Genomic DNA, 16,109 nt, shown 5'->3' with positions numbered 1-16,109 from the left:
TAGAAACGACCACAACGATAAAATAAGGGAAGTCAGAGCTCGTATGGAAAGACACAGGTGATCATTCTTTCCGGGTGCTATGCGAGATTGGAATAATAGAGACTTGTGAAGGTGGTTCGATGAACAATCTGCCATGCACTTAAATGTGACTTGCAGAGTATCCATGTAGATGCAAGTATAGGTGGTCACATTTTTACTGTCCCCTGTATGTGCATATCGCTTCACACGACCTTTGTTACCTCAATGTCGATATCGGCATCATTTTCGAAATATGTGAGCTTACTTATATTATCTGTAATGTTAATATACAACAGGAACAATAAGGCTCCCAACACACTTCCCTCTGGCACAAGTGGTTACTTTTACACGTATAGATGAACTCTCCATTTAGGATGAGATGATGTGTCCCCCCTACAAAAATATTTTATTGGCCGTACTTTATACGATGCAGGCAAACGGTCAACTACAATTGTTGTTTACTGTGCGGTAACCTCTAGCGTATCAGAAGCGGTGTAGGAAAATGTTTTCAAATGAGTATACGCACTCGTATTTCGGCAGGTGCACAGTTTTGCCATTTCAATTTTTGCACGTTTTTACAGATACCTTTTCGAAAATTTCGAGCAAAACAAATGGAAATCTTTATTACATCACGAAACAATGAAGAAGCAAATGCGGGTTTGTTCGCAAGCCCGAAGCATTATCTGGTACAAGAATCATTGATTTTAATAAAGTAGCTGTCGATAGGTTTTTTTCGTTGCTAACAAATGTAACTGACAATCACAAACTAATGACTTCTCAAATAACTAATTGTGATGAAACAGGCGTCTCGGTTAATGCTAAAAACCAATCGAACATCGCAGCTTGCAAAGGGAACCGTCCAGTGCGATCGTTAACCTCTGCAGAAAGGGGCGAAACTGCAACCATCCTCATTAGTACGTCAGCAAGCGGAGCTGACATTCCTCCTACGATTATTTTTCCACTAAAGAAGAAGCAGAAAGAATTTGAGTTAGGACTGACAACAGGAGGTTGCGCTGAGTTCCACAGCACCGCATGGATGGCCACAGAGTCATTCTTTGTATGGTTTCCACAATTAGTGGTATTTTCTAAGACATCAAAGCACGTCCCAGTTCTCCTTATATCAGATGGCCACTCAGCTCATACCACGAACAATGACGTTATGGACTACGCGAGGGAGAGTGGCGTTTCTTCACCACCACATTGCTCTCACAGACTTCAGCCGCTTGATGTTTGTTTTATAAATCCTCGTTATAGTGATCAGCTTCGAAAATGGCTGCGAAGCCACGCAGGGAAAGTCGTAACTATCTTTCAAATTTCAACGCTTTTTGGTTCAGCTTTCGTCTAAAGCGCAACAATGAAAACCGCTATTAAAGGTTTCGATGCTACTGCAATATGGCCCACGGACCCATCCATATTCAAGACGCACACTTCCTATCGGCACACACAACTGACAGCGGACGTGATAGGCCGTCAGATGAAGGGGTTATTATATCTGAACAATTGGAATTGCCTCCAACTAGCACACCAGCTGAAAAAGACGACTCAAACGGGCTGGATAATCAAGGGGACGAGGTTTCAGCGAATTGTTACAATGAACTGCCGCCTAAGAATAACAAAGTTATTGGGGCTAATTGTTCTAATCTTGGGTGCTCTTGGATGACAACTGACAACACAACCTCCTCATTTCATATTTCACCTGAGATTCTGATTTTCTTGTCAAAAGTTAACGAAAGCAAGAAAAGAGCGAGACTGAAAAGGGGGAACAACGTTGTTTTAACTGATTCGCCGTACAAAAAAAGAGTTAAGAGTCATTAATGGGAGAAATAGAAAAAAGAACATTGACAAAGAAGAAAGAGCAAACAGAAAACTTTCTGCGAAAGAGAATAAAATTAAGAACTCAAAAAAGAGAGAAAGATTCTGAAGGTAAATGGAAAAAAGGAGAGAGAATACAATACTAACGAGAGTGATTATGAGGAAAGTTCTGACTGTCAGTGTGTATATAATGGTGGGTTATATTCAAAATCAGTTGGAGGTTGGGTCGCTTGTTCCACGTGCAAAAAATGGACACACGATTCTTGTGCAGGAATAGATAGCGAAGATGGTGAGTGTCTCCCCGTGTGTGAATTTTGTAAACAGCCTCAAGAAAAGGATACGATACATGAAAACTGTAGTTTGACATTAATACTCACTTTAAACTAAAAAAAATACCGAGCAAGCCAATATTTTCTGCATTTCCGATAATTTTATACGTTTTTGTAATCACTTGTATTTACCACCCCATTCTGCCGCGTGCAAATGATATAAATCTCTGTTTTTGAGTGAGAAAATATTGTTGTTTTATTTTATGGCAATGTTCTTATATTTTTGTGATTAATACATCATAATGTGTTCATATAAAAATTTGTAACTCTCTTATTTATCAATTTTGTACATTTAATCAAAGTTTTCAACTGTGTACCCCATTATACCTTGGATTCCCCAACGTGTCGGATAAGAAAGATAAAAATACAATCACTACTCGTTTCTTCAACGACAATTTAAGCTGTGTTCTGTGGTTCCTCCCAGAGTTCATCACGATATATTCCGAAAAAAATCATAGTTAACGAACGTTATAAATTGCTCTAGAAACGAAGGCAATCCCAGTTAACATTTAATAAGGCCACTGGTATCCTTCGAAATGCAACTAATCAAAGTAATGCAGAACGTCGTAGGTCACAGCGGATGGGTGGAATCGAAATATGACATTTACCCACGATCGCTTCTTTTTGTCAATTTGTGCCATTCATTTCTCTGCTCCCTAATCTGATTTCGTATCTCCCCATCAGCTATTCGATCAAAACTTTTTTAGCATTCTTCTACACCACCACATTTCGGAAGTTTCTAGTCGTCTCCTGTTTGGGGAACCAGGCATGTTAACTGCTGATTCGCAATATATTTATTCCGAAAGGCAAAAGGAACCCCGAAAACAATGAAAATAATTTTGTTTATTGGTGACTGTACCAGTTTGATTTACACTTAGTGCGAATATGAAAGTATTTTATTCCAAATCCTTATTTGAAGGTACTAAAATGTCGGTTTAAATGGCAGCTTGCTATGTAAGACATGCCCACTTGTTTCTTTGTGCCATCTCTTCTTTGAGATGATAAGCCTAGGGACATTTTACCCGTAGTTTTTGAGCTTTCACCTATTGAATACATTTTTTCTTGTCTCGTAGTCAGTTGTTTGCTACAGTAATAACGTTTCTGAACAAAACAAATGCCAAGATCTACCCACAAAGTTTTCGAGAGAAGTTCTAGAAGACTTGCAAGAAATAAAAAAGTAAATATCATGAAACAAATGTTATGTTTTTGTACAGCATGCATACTATTGGAAAGTGAAAGAAACTATGAATTTAAATGAGTGCATGTACGACGTTAAGTGCAATGCAACTTTAAATTTTCCGTAACTTTTCTAACTAAATGTACCTTTCCTCTCAAACCATTTATCCCAGAACCATGGAATTCTAACGGTCAGTTTTCTTACTCGAGGGCATGAAGAGTTGAGGGATATGAAAGGGAAGCAGTGGTTGGGAAGGGAGTGAGACAGGGTTGTAGCCTATCTCCGATGTTATTCAATCTGTTTGCTGAGCAAGCAGTAAAGAAAACAAAAGAAAACTTCGGAGTAGGAATTAAAAACCATGGAGAAGTTGTATTATAATGAACACTATGGTCTTTTTATTTTTGAAATTTGCCTGCAAAACCTCTCTTTCAAAATTTTTCTAAAAATTTCAGTATTAATATATTATTCATGAAAAATTGTCAGCTTGTTGGAAAACAGTGGAAATGCATGTAAGTAATGTTTTGTGTTTTACCATTAATATAACACAACATAGAATAAGGATCATATAAATAGATCAGTTAACATGGTGGAGATGGAAGATACGTTCTCCCCGTGAATATTGTGTTTAAAAACAAATGAATATTTTCAAATCAACAGCTCATTTCATGAAGTCATAACTAGAAGTGAATAATCTCCACAAAAATTGGTAAGTTAATTACTTTGGTGCAAGAAAGTCTCCATCATTAAGGAGAACGATGTTTTCAATAACTTGCCGGCAGCCACAAAAAGCTTTACTACTGACAGATTTCAGTTTACGAGGAGCCTAAAGGATTTCTTGCTAACCATCTCTTCCGACACCATTAATGAATTGAATTATTTATTAGAACTAGCGCGCGCGCGCGATTGAGTGTGTGTGTGTGTGTGTGTGTGTGTGTGTTAGAGAGAGAGAGAGAGAGAGAGAGAGAGAGAGAGAGAGAGAGAGAGAGAGAGAGAGAGAGAGAGAGAGAGAGAGGGGGGGTCAAATAATACGTGTACAATCAGAAGTGTGACTAAATTTTCATTCCTCGTTCATGATCAGTCCATTTGCGGTCTGTGGATAGTAAATTAGCATATTATTTTCCCATTGAGTATCTCCCCATTATGGATCAATTTCAATGGAAAGTACATATAATCTAACCCTCTTGTCTGCCCCACTTCTGTTGAAGGTTACACATCACACAAATACCTTGTTGTTGTTGTTGTTGTTGTCTTCAGTCCACAAACTGGTTTGATGCAGCTCTCCATGCTACTGTATCGTCTGGAAGCTTCATCTCCCAGTACCCACTGCAACCTACATCCTTGTGAATCTGCTTAGTGTATTCATCTCCTGGACTCCCTCCTCGATTTTTACCCTCCACGCTGCCCTCCAATATTAAATTCGTGATCCCTTAATGCCTCAGAACGTGTCCTACCATCCGACCCCATCTTCTAGTCAAGTTGTGCCACAAAGTTCTCTTCTCCCGTATCCTATTCAATACCTCCACATTAGTTATGTGATCCACCCATCTAATCTTCAGCATTCTTCTGTAGCACCACATTTCGAAAGCTTCTATTCTCTTCATGTTCAAACTATTTATTGTCCATTATTCACCTCCATACGTGGCTACACTGCATACAAATACTCGGAGAAAAGACTTCCTGATACCTAAAGCTATACTCGATGTTAGCAAATTTTTCTTCTTTAGAAACACTTTTCTTACCATTGACAGTCTACATTTTATATCCTCTCTACTTCGACCGTCATCAGTTATTTTGCTCCCTAAATAGCAAAACTCCTTTACTACTTTAAATGTCTCATTTCCTAATCTAATTCCCTCAGCATCACCCACCTTAATTCGACTACATTCCATTATCCTCGTTTTGCTTTTATTGATGCTGATCTTATATCATCCCTTCAGGACACTTCATTCTGTTCAGCTACTCTTCTAGGTTCTTTGCTGTCTCTGAATTACAAAGTCATCGGCAAACCTCAAGATTTTAGTTTCTTATCCATGGATTTTAATTTCTACTCAGAATTTTTCTTTTGTTTCCTTTACTGCTTGCTCAATAAACAGATTGAATAACATTGGGGATAGTCTACAACCCTGTCTCATTCCCTTCCCAACCACTGCTTCAATTTCATATCCCTTGACTCTTATAACTGCCACCTGCTTTCTGTACAAATTGTAAATTGAATTCGCTCCCTGTATTTTACCCCTGCCACCTTCAGAATTTGAAAGAGAGTATTCCAGTCAACATTGTCAAAAGATTTCTCTAAGTCTACAAATGTTAGAAACGTAGGTTTGCCTTTCCTTAATCTACTTAATAAGGTAAGTCGTAGGGTCAGTATTGCCTCACATGATCCAGTATTTCTACGGAATCCTAACTGGTCTTCCCTGAGGTCGGCTTCTACCATTTTTTCCATTCGTCTGTAAAGAATTTGTGTTAGTATTTTGCAGCTGTGACTTATTAAACTGATAGTTCGCTAATTTTCACATCTGTCAACACCTGCTTTCTTTGAAATTGGAATTATTTCATTCTTCTTGAAGTCTGACGGTATTTCGGCTGTCTCATGCATCTTGCTCATCAGACGGTAACGTTCTGTCAGAGTTGGGTCTCCCAAGGCTGTCAGTAGTTCTAATGGAATGTTGCCTACTCCCGGGATCTTGTTTCGATTAAGGTCTTTCAGTGCTCTGTCAAACTCTTCACGCAGTATGTCATCTCCCATTTCATCTTCATCTACATCCTCCTCCATTTCCATTATATTGTCCTGAAGTACACTGCCCTTGTATAGATCCTCTATATACACCTTCCACCTTTCTGCATTCCCTTCTTTGCTGATAACAGGGTTTCCATCTGAGCTCTAGATATGCATACAAGTGAATCTCGTTTCTCTAAAGGTCTCTTTAATTTTCCTGTAGGCAGTATCTATCTTACCCCTAGTGATATGCGCCTCTACATCCTTACGTTTGTCCTCTAGATATCCCTGCTTAGCCATTTTGCACTTCCTGTCGATCTCATTTTGAGACATTAGTATTTCTTTTTGCCGGCTTAATTTACTGCATTTTTGTATTTTCTCCTTTCATAAATTAAATTCAATATATCTTCTGTTACCCTCCTTCTCTGCGCATGTCAAGTTCCGTAGGCCCAAATTGAGGAGCAAATCTTCAAGGTCATGGAACGTGTCAGTATCTACATCTACATCCGTACTCCGCAAGCCGCCTAACGGTGTGTGGCGGAGGGTACCCTGAGTACCTCTATCCGTTCTCCCTTCTATTCCAGTCTCGTATTGTACGTGGAAAGAAGGATTCTCGGTATGCTTCTGTGTGGGCTCTAATCTCTCTGATTTTATCCTCGTGGTCTCTTCGCGAAATATAAGTAGGAGGGAGCAATACACTGTTTGACTCTTCGGTGAAGGTATGTTCTCGAAACTTCAACAAAAGCCCATGCAAAGCTACGGAGCGTCTCTCCTGCAGAGTCTTCCACTGTAGGTTATCTATCATCTCCGTAACGCTTTCGCGATTACTAAATGATCCTGCAACGAAGCGCGCTGCTCTCCGTTGGATCTTCTCTATCTCTTCTATCAAACCTATCTGGTGTGGATCCCACACTGCTGAGCAGTATTCAAGCAGTGGGCGAACAAGCGTACTGTAACCTACTTCCTTTGTTGTCGGATTGCATTTCCTTAGGATTCTTCCAATGAATCTCAGTCTGGCATCTGCTTTACCGACGATCAACTTTATATGAACATTCCATTTTAAATCACTCCTAATGCGTACTCCCAGATAATTTATGGAATTAACTGCTTCCAGTTGCTGACCTGCTATTTTGTAGCTAAATGATAAGGGACCTATCTTTCTATACATTCGCATCACATTACACTTGTCTACATTGAGATTCAATTGCCATTCCGTGCACCATGCGTCTGTTCGCTGCAGATCCTCCTGCATATCAGTACAATTTTCCATTGTTGCAACCTCTCGATACACCACAGCATCATCTGCAAAAAGCCTCAGAGACTTTCCGATGTCATCCACCAGGTCATTTATGAATATTGTGAATAGCAACGGTCCTATGACACTCCCCTGCGGCACACCTGAAATCACTCTTACTTCGGAAGACTTCTCTCCATTGAGAATGACATGCTGCGTTCTGTTATCTAGGAACTCCTCGATCCAAGCACACAACTGATCTGATAGTCCGTATGCTCTTACTTTGTTCATTAAACGACTGTGGGGAACTGTGTCAAACGCCTTGCGGAAGTCAAGAAACACGGCATCTACTTGTGAACCCGTGTCTAAGGCCCTCTGAGTCTCGTGGACGAATAGCGCGAGCTGGGTTTCACACGGCCGTTTCTTCGAAACCCATGCTGATTCCTACAGAGTAGATTTCTAGTCTCCAGAAAAGGCATTATACTCGAACATAATACGTGTTCCAAAATTCTACAACTGATCGACGTTAGAGATATAGGTCTATAGTTCTGCACATCCGTTCGACGTCCCTTCTTGAAAACGGGGATGACCTGTGCCCTTTTCCAATCCTTTGGAACGCTTCGCTCTTCTAGAGACCTACGGTACACCGCTGCAAGAAGGGGGCAAGTTCCTTCGCGTATTCTGTGTAAAATCAAACGGGTATCCCATCAGGACCAGAGGCCTTTCCTCTTTTGAGCGATTTTAATTGTTTCTCTATCCCTCTGTCGTCTATTTCGATATCTACCATTTTGTCAACTGTGCGACTTCAAGAGAAGGAAGCACAGTGCAGTCTTCCTCTGTGAAACAGCTTTGGAAGAAGACATTTAGTATTTCGGCCTTTAGTCTGTCATCCTCTGTTTCAGTACCATTTTGGTCACAGAGTGTCTGGACATTTTGTTTTGATCCACCTACCGCTTTGACATAGGACCAAAATTTCTTACGATTTTCTGCCAAGTCAGTACATAGAACTTTACTTTCGAATTCATTGAAAGCCTCTCGCATAGCCCTCCTTACACTACATTTCGCTTCGCGTAATTTTTGTTTGTCTGCAAGGCTTTGGATATGTTTGTGTTGGCTGTGAAGTTCCCTTTGCTTCCGCAGAAGTTTTCTAACTCGGTTGTTGTACCACGGTGGCTCTTTTCCATTTCTTACGATCTTCCTTGGCACATACTCATCTAACGCATATTGTTCGATGGTTTTGAACTTTGTCCACTGACCCTCAACACTATCTGTACTTGAGACAAAACTTTTGTGTTGAGCCGTCAGGTACTCTGTAATCTGCTTTTTGTCACTTTTGCTAAACAGAAAAATCTTATTACCTTTTTAATATTTCTATTTACGGCTGAAATCGTCGATGCAGTAACCGCTTTATGATCGCTGATTCCCTGTTCTGCATTAACTGATTCAAATAGTTCGGGTCTGTTTGTCACCAGAAGGTCTAATATATTATCGCCACGAGTCGGTTCTCTGTTGAACTGCTCAAGGTAGTTTTCAGATAAAGCACTTAAAAATATTTCAATGGATTCTTTGTCCCTGCCACCCGTTATGAACGTTTGAGTCTCCCAGTCTATATCCAGCAAAATTAAAATCTCCTCCCAGAACTATAACATTTCCCTAAGGGGCTCCATCACTAGCCTAACGTTGGAGCTCCCAGTAACTAATAAACCCCTCCCCCCGTGTGCCTGCTCGGACCTTGCTGAAGGAGCAGCCACATGTCCATTCACAGGCAGAGCGGGCGATGCCACACGGCCAGCCTCCACATTGACCCTCCGCCTCGTGCGCCGCGAACGCCACTGAACCCGCCACTCCCCTTGGGGAGAGGGTGGCCCAACCGCGCCCGGTACCCGTGAAGATCTCTCGACAGCAGGGACAGTGGGTGAAGCATCTAATACCTGGGGTGCACCATGCGACGCACCAGACTCCCCACTGCCGCTACACTCCGAGGCAGCAGCCTGAAGACGGCTGACCGCGGCCATCAACACGCTCAGCTGTTCGCGAAGAGTGGCCAGCGTCCGTACACAGCAGTCACACATCCTATCCATCCTAAGGAATCAATTTACCGAAGAGACTTAATCAACTTTTAAGTAGACTGCTAATTCACTAAAGGCGATTGATTACTGACTAAACTGTGATTGCTAACCACTTCTTGTGGAAAACAATGAAAATAGCACTACCTGTCTCTGGACTGTATTCAAAACAAACACTAGCACTACTGGCACTATGGCTGACTACAAGGACTCTCTCTGACTGTATTCAAAACAAACACGAAATCTATGTAACACTATTACTAGCACTCGACAATTAAAGCTTCCTAAAAGCAAAAACACACGGAAGAAGAAGTGACAAGTAAGAAAAATAGAGTTAATACTTAAATTAAGGTAGCTCGCTGCACAGCAGACGTGAAGCAGCCGGCGGTTAGGGCCACACATGAACTTACAACAAAAAAGTAATAACAGATAGAAATACATGTTCATGAACCTGAGAGAAAATCAGTCCATAAGTTTAAGCAAACGCTATCAGCAGTACAATGAGAATCAGCTTAATTTTTCAATTAACTCCTCGACAGAATAAAAGGAGTGACCCATGAGGAAACACTCCAGTTTCGATTTGAAAGCGCGCGGATTACTGCTAAGAGTTTTGAATTCGAGTGGCAGCTTATTGAAAATTGATGCAGCAGTATACTGCACACATTTTTGCACATGAGTTAAGGAAGTCCGATCCAAATGGAGGTTTGATTTCTGCCGAGTATTAACCGAGTGAAAGCTGCTTATTGTTGGAAATAAACTAATATTGGTAACAAGAAACGACAATAAGGAATATACATATTGAGAGGCCAATGTCAAAATACCCAGACTCCCTGAACCGAAGTCGACAAGAGGTTCGTGAACTCACACCACTTTTTGCCCGAACCTCCAGTTTCTGAGCCAAAAATATCCTTCTAGAATGGGAAGAGTTACCCAAAAACATAATACCATACGACATAAGTGAATGGAAATAAGCAAAGTAGACTAATTTACTTGTCGAAGTATCACTCACTTTCGGCACCGTTCCAATAGTGAAAATGGCAGTATTAAGTCTTTGAACAAGATCCTGAACGTGGGCTTTCCACGACATCTTACTATTTATTTGAACACCTAGGAATGTGAACCGTTCAGTTTCACCAATCATATGCCCATGCTGTGAAATTAAAACGTCAGGTTTTGTTGAATTGTGTGTTAGAAAATGTAAAAACTGAAGCTTACTGTGATTTAACGTTAGTTTATTTTCTACAAGCCATGGACTGAGGTCATGTACTGCACTACTTGAAACGGAGTCAATGTTGCACCCAACATCCTTTACTACCAAGCTAGTGTCATCAGCAAACAGAAATATTTTAGAGTTACCCGTAATACTTGAGGGCATATCATTTATATAAATAAGGAACTGGAGCGGCCCCAACACTGATCCCTGAGGAACCCCCTCCCCCTTGACAGTACACCACTCAGATCCCTCATCACACTGTATTACTTTCCCCCATTCCCGTAGATCGTTCCCTAATGATCTGTCTGAAACACTCTACAACTTCTGATTCTGTCAGTTCTTTCAGGTCCCATCTCCTTAAATTCCCACCTTTTTCCAGTTTCTTCAGTTTAATCTACAGTTCATAATCAATATATTGTGATCAGAGTCCACATTTGCCCCTGGAAATGTCTTACAATTTAAAATCTGGTTCCTAAATCTCTGTCTTACCATTATATAATATATATGAAATATTGCAGTATCTCCAGGTCTCTTCCACGTATACAATCTTCTTTCATGATTTTTGAACCAAGTGTTAGCTATGATTAAGTTATGCTCTGGGCAAAAACCTACCAGGCGGCTTCCTCTTTCATTTTTTACCCCCATTCCATATTCACCTACTACGTTTCCTTTTCTTCCATTTCCTACTGTCGAATTCCAGTCACCCATTAATATTAAATTTTCATCTCCCATCACTATCCGAATGATTTCTTTTATCTCATCACACATTTCATCAATTTCTTCATCATCTGCGGACTACTTTTACGACTTTGGTAGGCGTGGGATTCGTGGCTATCTTGGCCACAACAGTGCGTTCACTATGCTGTTTGTAGTAGCTTACCCGCATTCCTATTTTTATTAATTATTAGACCTACTTTTGCATTAGCTTCATATTAGCCTTCCTAATACTAAAATCTATATCCGATGTTAACAATGACGCCGGTGGATGGACTATCAGGAAATTACTGACCGTCGAGAAAGTCACAAATATAACCGACAAGCTAATGGGCCCTTCACAGGAAAAGGTTTTTTGCCAGAAAACGGGGAAAATTGAAACCCAGCAAATGAGTAAAAAAATGTATATTCACTGACAAAAAAAATAGTGTACGCACACAACTTACACAACAATAGTCTGGGATTACTCTATTACGTAATACAGTTTTTGTGATTGTATCTTGCAGCTTTAGTTATTTTTAATTAAAAGAGGCTTTAAAAGGACAGAAAGAACGTGTTGGACTACGCTACAGATCGTTCTGTTAGCACAGTCTTTACTTTGTAATCACTTTCGTTGACTTCGGCAACTCTCAACAGAAATCTCCAACATAACCGAGACAATGTGCTACGATACAGCCGAGATCATGACAAGAGAATGGGCTACATCACACTCGAAGTAAATGTATATAGGTAAGGATCCCCATGACCTGTATACGTCTGTTATAAAAAATCTCCAAGCCACTCTCCTCAAATAGACCGCAGTCTTCTCTTGACCTTCAACTGTTACTATTTCAGAATTAGAAACTAGATTCAAAGAAAATTTGGCTACAAGGCACAAAACTAGAAAAATAAAAATAATAAAAGTGACAACGTGAAACATGTTAGCAATAACCATAAACAGGAGATTTACAGAAAATATAATTGAGAAAGGAAATCATTAATATTATCGACCGTTTAGGAACTCTAGGCTACGAAATGGATAAAACCACATATCGAATAAGTGGTGGAAGAGTTAGTGTGTTTTAAGATTAAATCCAAACAAGAATTAGAGAAAAATATATCGAAGCAAGGCCTCTATTACGAAAAATTGCTAAATCTCGAGACAAATTGTGTCCTTCTGTATTAGATGAAATGTTTTGGCCCCTAGTACGGATGAAACAGTATCTGCAGTATCAACAGGAACTTCGGACATGTGTTTCATATTTCATCCAAGCCTGCAGTCTATAAATATTTAAACAAAATACTAAAACAAAATACCACTACAGGGGAATTACTTACGAAGTAGTTCTTGGTAAAGAAACACAGGACACAATTACGTATGTAGGCTTAATACGAACTACAACTGTGTTTATAAATCGCTATAGTTGCCTTGGACTAACGACGAGCAAATATCAATATAACCTGTACGCTTTTCAAAGCTGTTATCCATGAAAAAGCCAAACTACGTATCGTGAACAAAATACAATTTAACACCGAAACAATGACATTAGCTGACAATGGGCACAGACTTTAGTCAATGGGCACTGTTGAAAATTTGTGCCAGACCAGGATTAGCACCCGAGTCCCCTGGTTACGAGGGAGAGGCAATGATCACTGTGTCCGAATTACACAGTGGTCAACAGAATAGCACGAACTGCCCGAGCATGCCGTTCTTTAGATCCAAATTCTCAATTTCTCCATAGACTGCTAACGCACTGCTCCTTGAACATAATCCTGCTCCCTTTAATTATACAGTACATGGCGAAAAAAACAGACACCGAATATATGCAAACTTGGCCTTACGAACATTGCAGACGTCGTCTATGTAACACACGTCAAACTTCAAAGAATTTACCAATTCGTTGCATTGTTTACTATAGACCACAAATCAAGTAACGTAAAAAAAGCACTGCGTCTATTGAGATCATGATTCAGAGTTAAAAAAAACTAATAAGTCGCCTACATATTACAGTTGCTGCCGAAAGAGGAGAACCATTATTTTCCCACAAAAGGAAATATAGTTAAAATTACGCTTCTATTTCGGTTAGTTTATGCGGTTACTAAAATTTGCAGTGAAAGTTACATAGTGGACTCTACCCTCCCCCCACCAGAAACGTAGTTATCGTGGCTGTTGTGAGACTTTTGTACACAGTTAGAGAAAGTGTGTTAAATGTGGCGCGGACGGAAACGCTAGGCTACGCTACAGGGCAATCTGCTCGCACAACGTTTAGTCGGCATTCATAATCGTTGGTGTAAACAACTCTCAATCAAATTACCACCTTCCAACCTAACTTAGATCTCGGGCTACACTACCAATCGGCCTGTCATCACAACCAAAAATTCATTGAGGGGGGTGGGGGGATTTCCTGTAGCTCTCTCTAATGTATCTCTAGGCAAAACTGCCAGTTTTGTCAGACTCAACAGCAAGATTTACCAATGGTAAACACTTTTGAGACGGCTCGTAATTTTAGAATAGTCCTCTTCGTCTTACTTGGCATAAATTGTTCGCTGGCGTCCCAGCAGCTGGCTCCTTCAGTGTCTGCTTCTGCCATCGCACCACGCTAGTCTGCTGTTGTCCTAGCAGACCGAACGCACCGCACATCCGATACCTTCGGAACCACTCACTGGCCAGTTAGCAACTGAGCGGAACACTGTTTACATCGTGAAAGGAAAACTATGCAAAGATGTACACTTAAATGGCACGACTGAGTAGCACACACACAGTAATATCTGAGGAATGTCCTTCGACACGCGCAGAACGAAAGTCTTCTCGCGAACGTACAGCGTCTCTGAAAAAAAATCTCGTGACTATATTCCGGCGTTACGGCCAGGTTCTCATACAAATGAGCAAAAAAGGGTACATTTGAAATTCTTTTTGAGACAATGAAAATACATTCGAAAGATCTGTTTGGGAATTACGAGTGATAATACTATGAGCTTAATTTTAGATTTTCAATAAAAAATGGCGCCCGTAATTATGATTTGATCAAGGGCCTGCGAGACTGGAGTACGCAGAGCGCGTGCAGTGTGGCACCTCATATGTTACCTGAATTCAAAAATGGGTAACATCAGTTGATACTACATTATTCCTCTGAAATTGAAAATGGATAACATCAGTCGATAAAACATAAAATTTATGGGAGCGTATACCTAACCGCAATGAAACAACCTTAAATTTAACGATACAGTGCTAATTCGAACTTTGAGTTCGATTTTTGAGGGTTTGTTTCACTCCTTATGCCTACACAAAAATTAGTTAATATTAACAAATGTCATATTATAGCTATAAGTTCCTAAGAAAAGTGTTTACTTTTAGGGGTCAGAGGTAGATGTTAAGAGAACGAACCACTTTTAATTTATGCTGCATGCCGTTCTGAGGAAATAGTTACCCGAAAAAAATGTGTTCAAAGTTTAGGGAAAACATTTAGTTATATTATTACTTCGATTTGCATGAACTGAGTGTTACATATATATTTTTAATGTCGCTGAAAACGAATCTGAAGTCAGATTTTCAATATTCAAAACAGCTAATCCAATACGGAGGGCAACCGATTATATTTTGACCAATTTTTACCAAAAATGTATTTTCGTTATTTACGTTTAGTCTGCAAGTCAAGGAGTATTTATCAACCCTTCCTCTACCTCTGATTGTTCCTAGACAGCAACTTGCTGTTCTTCTTGGCAGGAAAAGCCGATCTGTCAAAGCTGGATATGCAGCACTCGGCAGCCAGCACTTGATATTCGTCCGTATTTTCGGTGAGTATGTTTGCATGCATTCTGCAGTATGAATCATTTTGAGCACGTGCGACACGGGACGAGTTATCATCTACATCTATATGGATACCCTGCAAAACACATTTAAGTGCCTGGCAAAGGGTTCATCGAATCACCTTCACAACTGATAATTAATTGAAACCCTCAGCTGCCGACAGGTGTTGTTGATATACTTCGATGGGGACAGCTGAAAAGTGTGCCCCTACTGGGACTCGAACCCAGAATCTCCTGCTTACAAGGCAGACGCTCAATCCATCTGAGCCATCGAGGGCACACATGAACAGCACGACTGCAGGAATTTATCCCTCGCACGCTTCCCGTGAGACTCACATCCCCAACCGTCCACAATCCGCATACGTAATGTACTTAATAGGTATTTGTCCATCCACTCATTACTGGCTCACACTAAGGTGACGATTCCCGTAAGAGTTCCGGCAACCTGTGCGCATTCGCACAGACGAAGGTCAATGGCTGGGTAACGTTTAACCATAGATATGAAGATAGTAACTGCCCTCGAAAGAACAGGCGTCACTGACGACCTTGCAACTCTTCTAGAATACATGATAGACCGGCCGATGTGGCCGAGCGGTTGTAGGCGCTTCAGTCGGGAGCCACGCGACCGCTACGGTCGCAGGTTCAAATCCTGCCTCGAGCATGGGTGTGTGTGATGTCCTTAATTTAGTTAGGTTTAAGTCGTTCTAAGTTCTAGGAAACTGATGACCTCAGATGTTAAGTCCCAAAGTGCTCAGAGCCATTTGAACCATCAGTCCCTATGTTTACACACTACTTACAGTAACTTATGCTAAGGACAACACACACACAACCATGCCCGAGGGAGGACTCGAACCTCCAACAGGGGGAGCCGCGCGAACCGTGACAAGGCGTTGGACGCATGGCGGGTACCCCGCGCGGCTCATGGCAGCCGTGACACTGCTTCAAACAATGGACTGTAGAAACTTTTGTAAAGCACGGATTAAAAAAAAAAAAACTTTCTGTTCCAAGAGTCTAGACAAGTACACCTTTAAAAAATGCAACTAC

The 16,109-nt window shown here is 40.7% G+C and overlaps 1 non-coding gene across 1 annotated transcript; it reads right to left on the bottom strand.

Annotated features, from left to right (window-relative positions):
* Positions 1-15,268: 15,268 nt before the first annotated feature.
* Trnat-ugu (transfer RNA threonine (anticodon UGU)) lies at positions 15,269-15,343 on the bottom strand. The gene has a single exon. It is a non-coding gene; the product is annotated as a tRNA-Thr (tRNA).
* Between the last annotated feature and the right edge of the window lie 766 nt (positions 15,344-16,109).

Source organism: Schistocerca gregaria, unplaced genomic scaffold, assembly GCF_023897955.1.
Source record: "Schistocerca gregaria isolate iqSchGreg1 unplaced genomic scaffold, iqSchGreg1.2 ptg000224l, whole genome shotgun sequence".
Lineage (NCBI taxonomy): Eukaryota > Metazoa > Arthropoda > Insecta > Orthoptera > Acrididae > Schistocerca > Schistocerca gregaria.
Note: the sequence above shows the minus strand (reverse complement) of the source record. Positions and strands in the feature narration are given on the sequence as shown.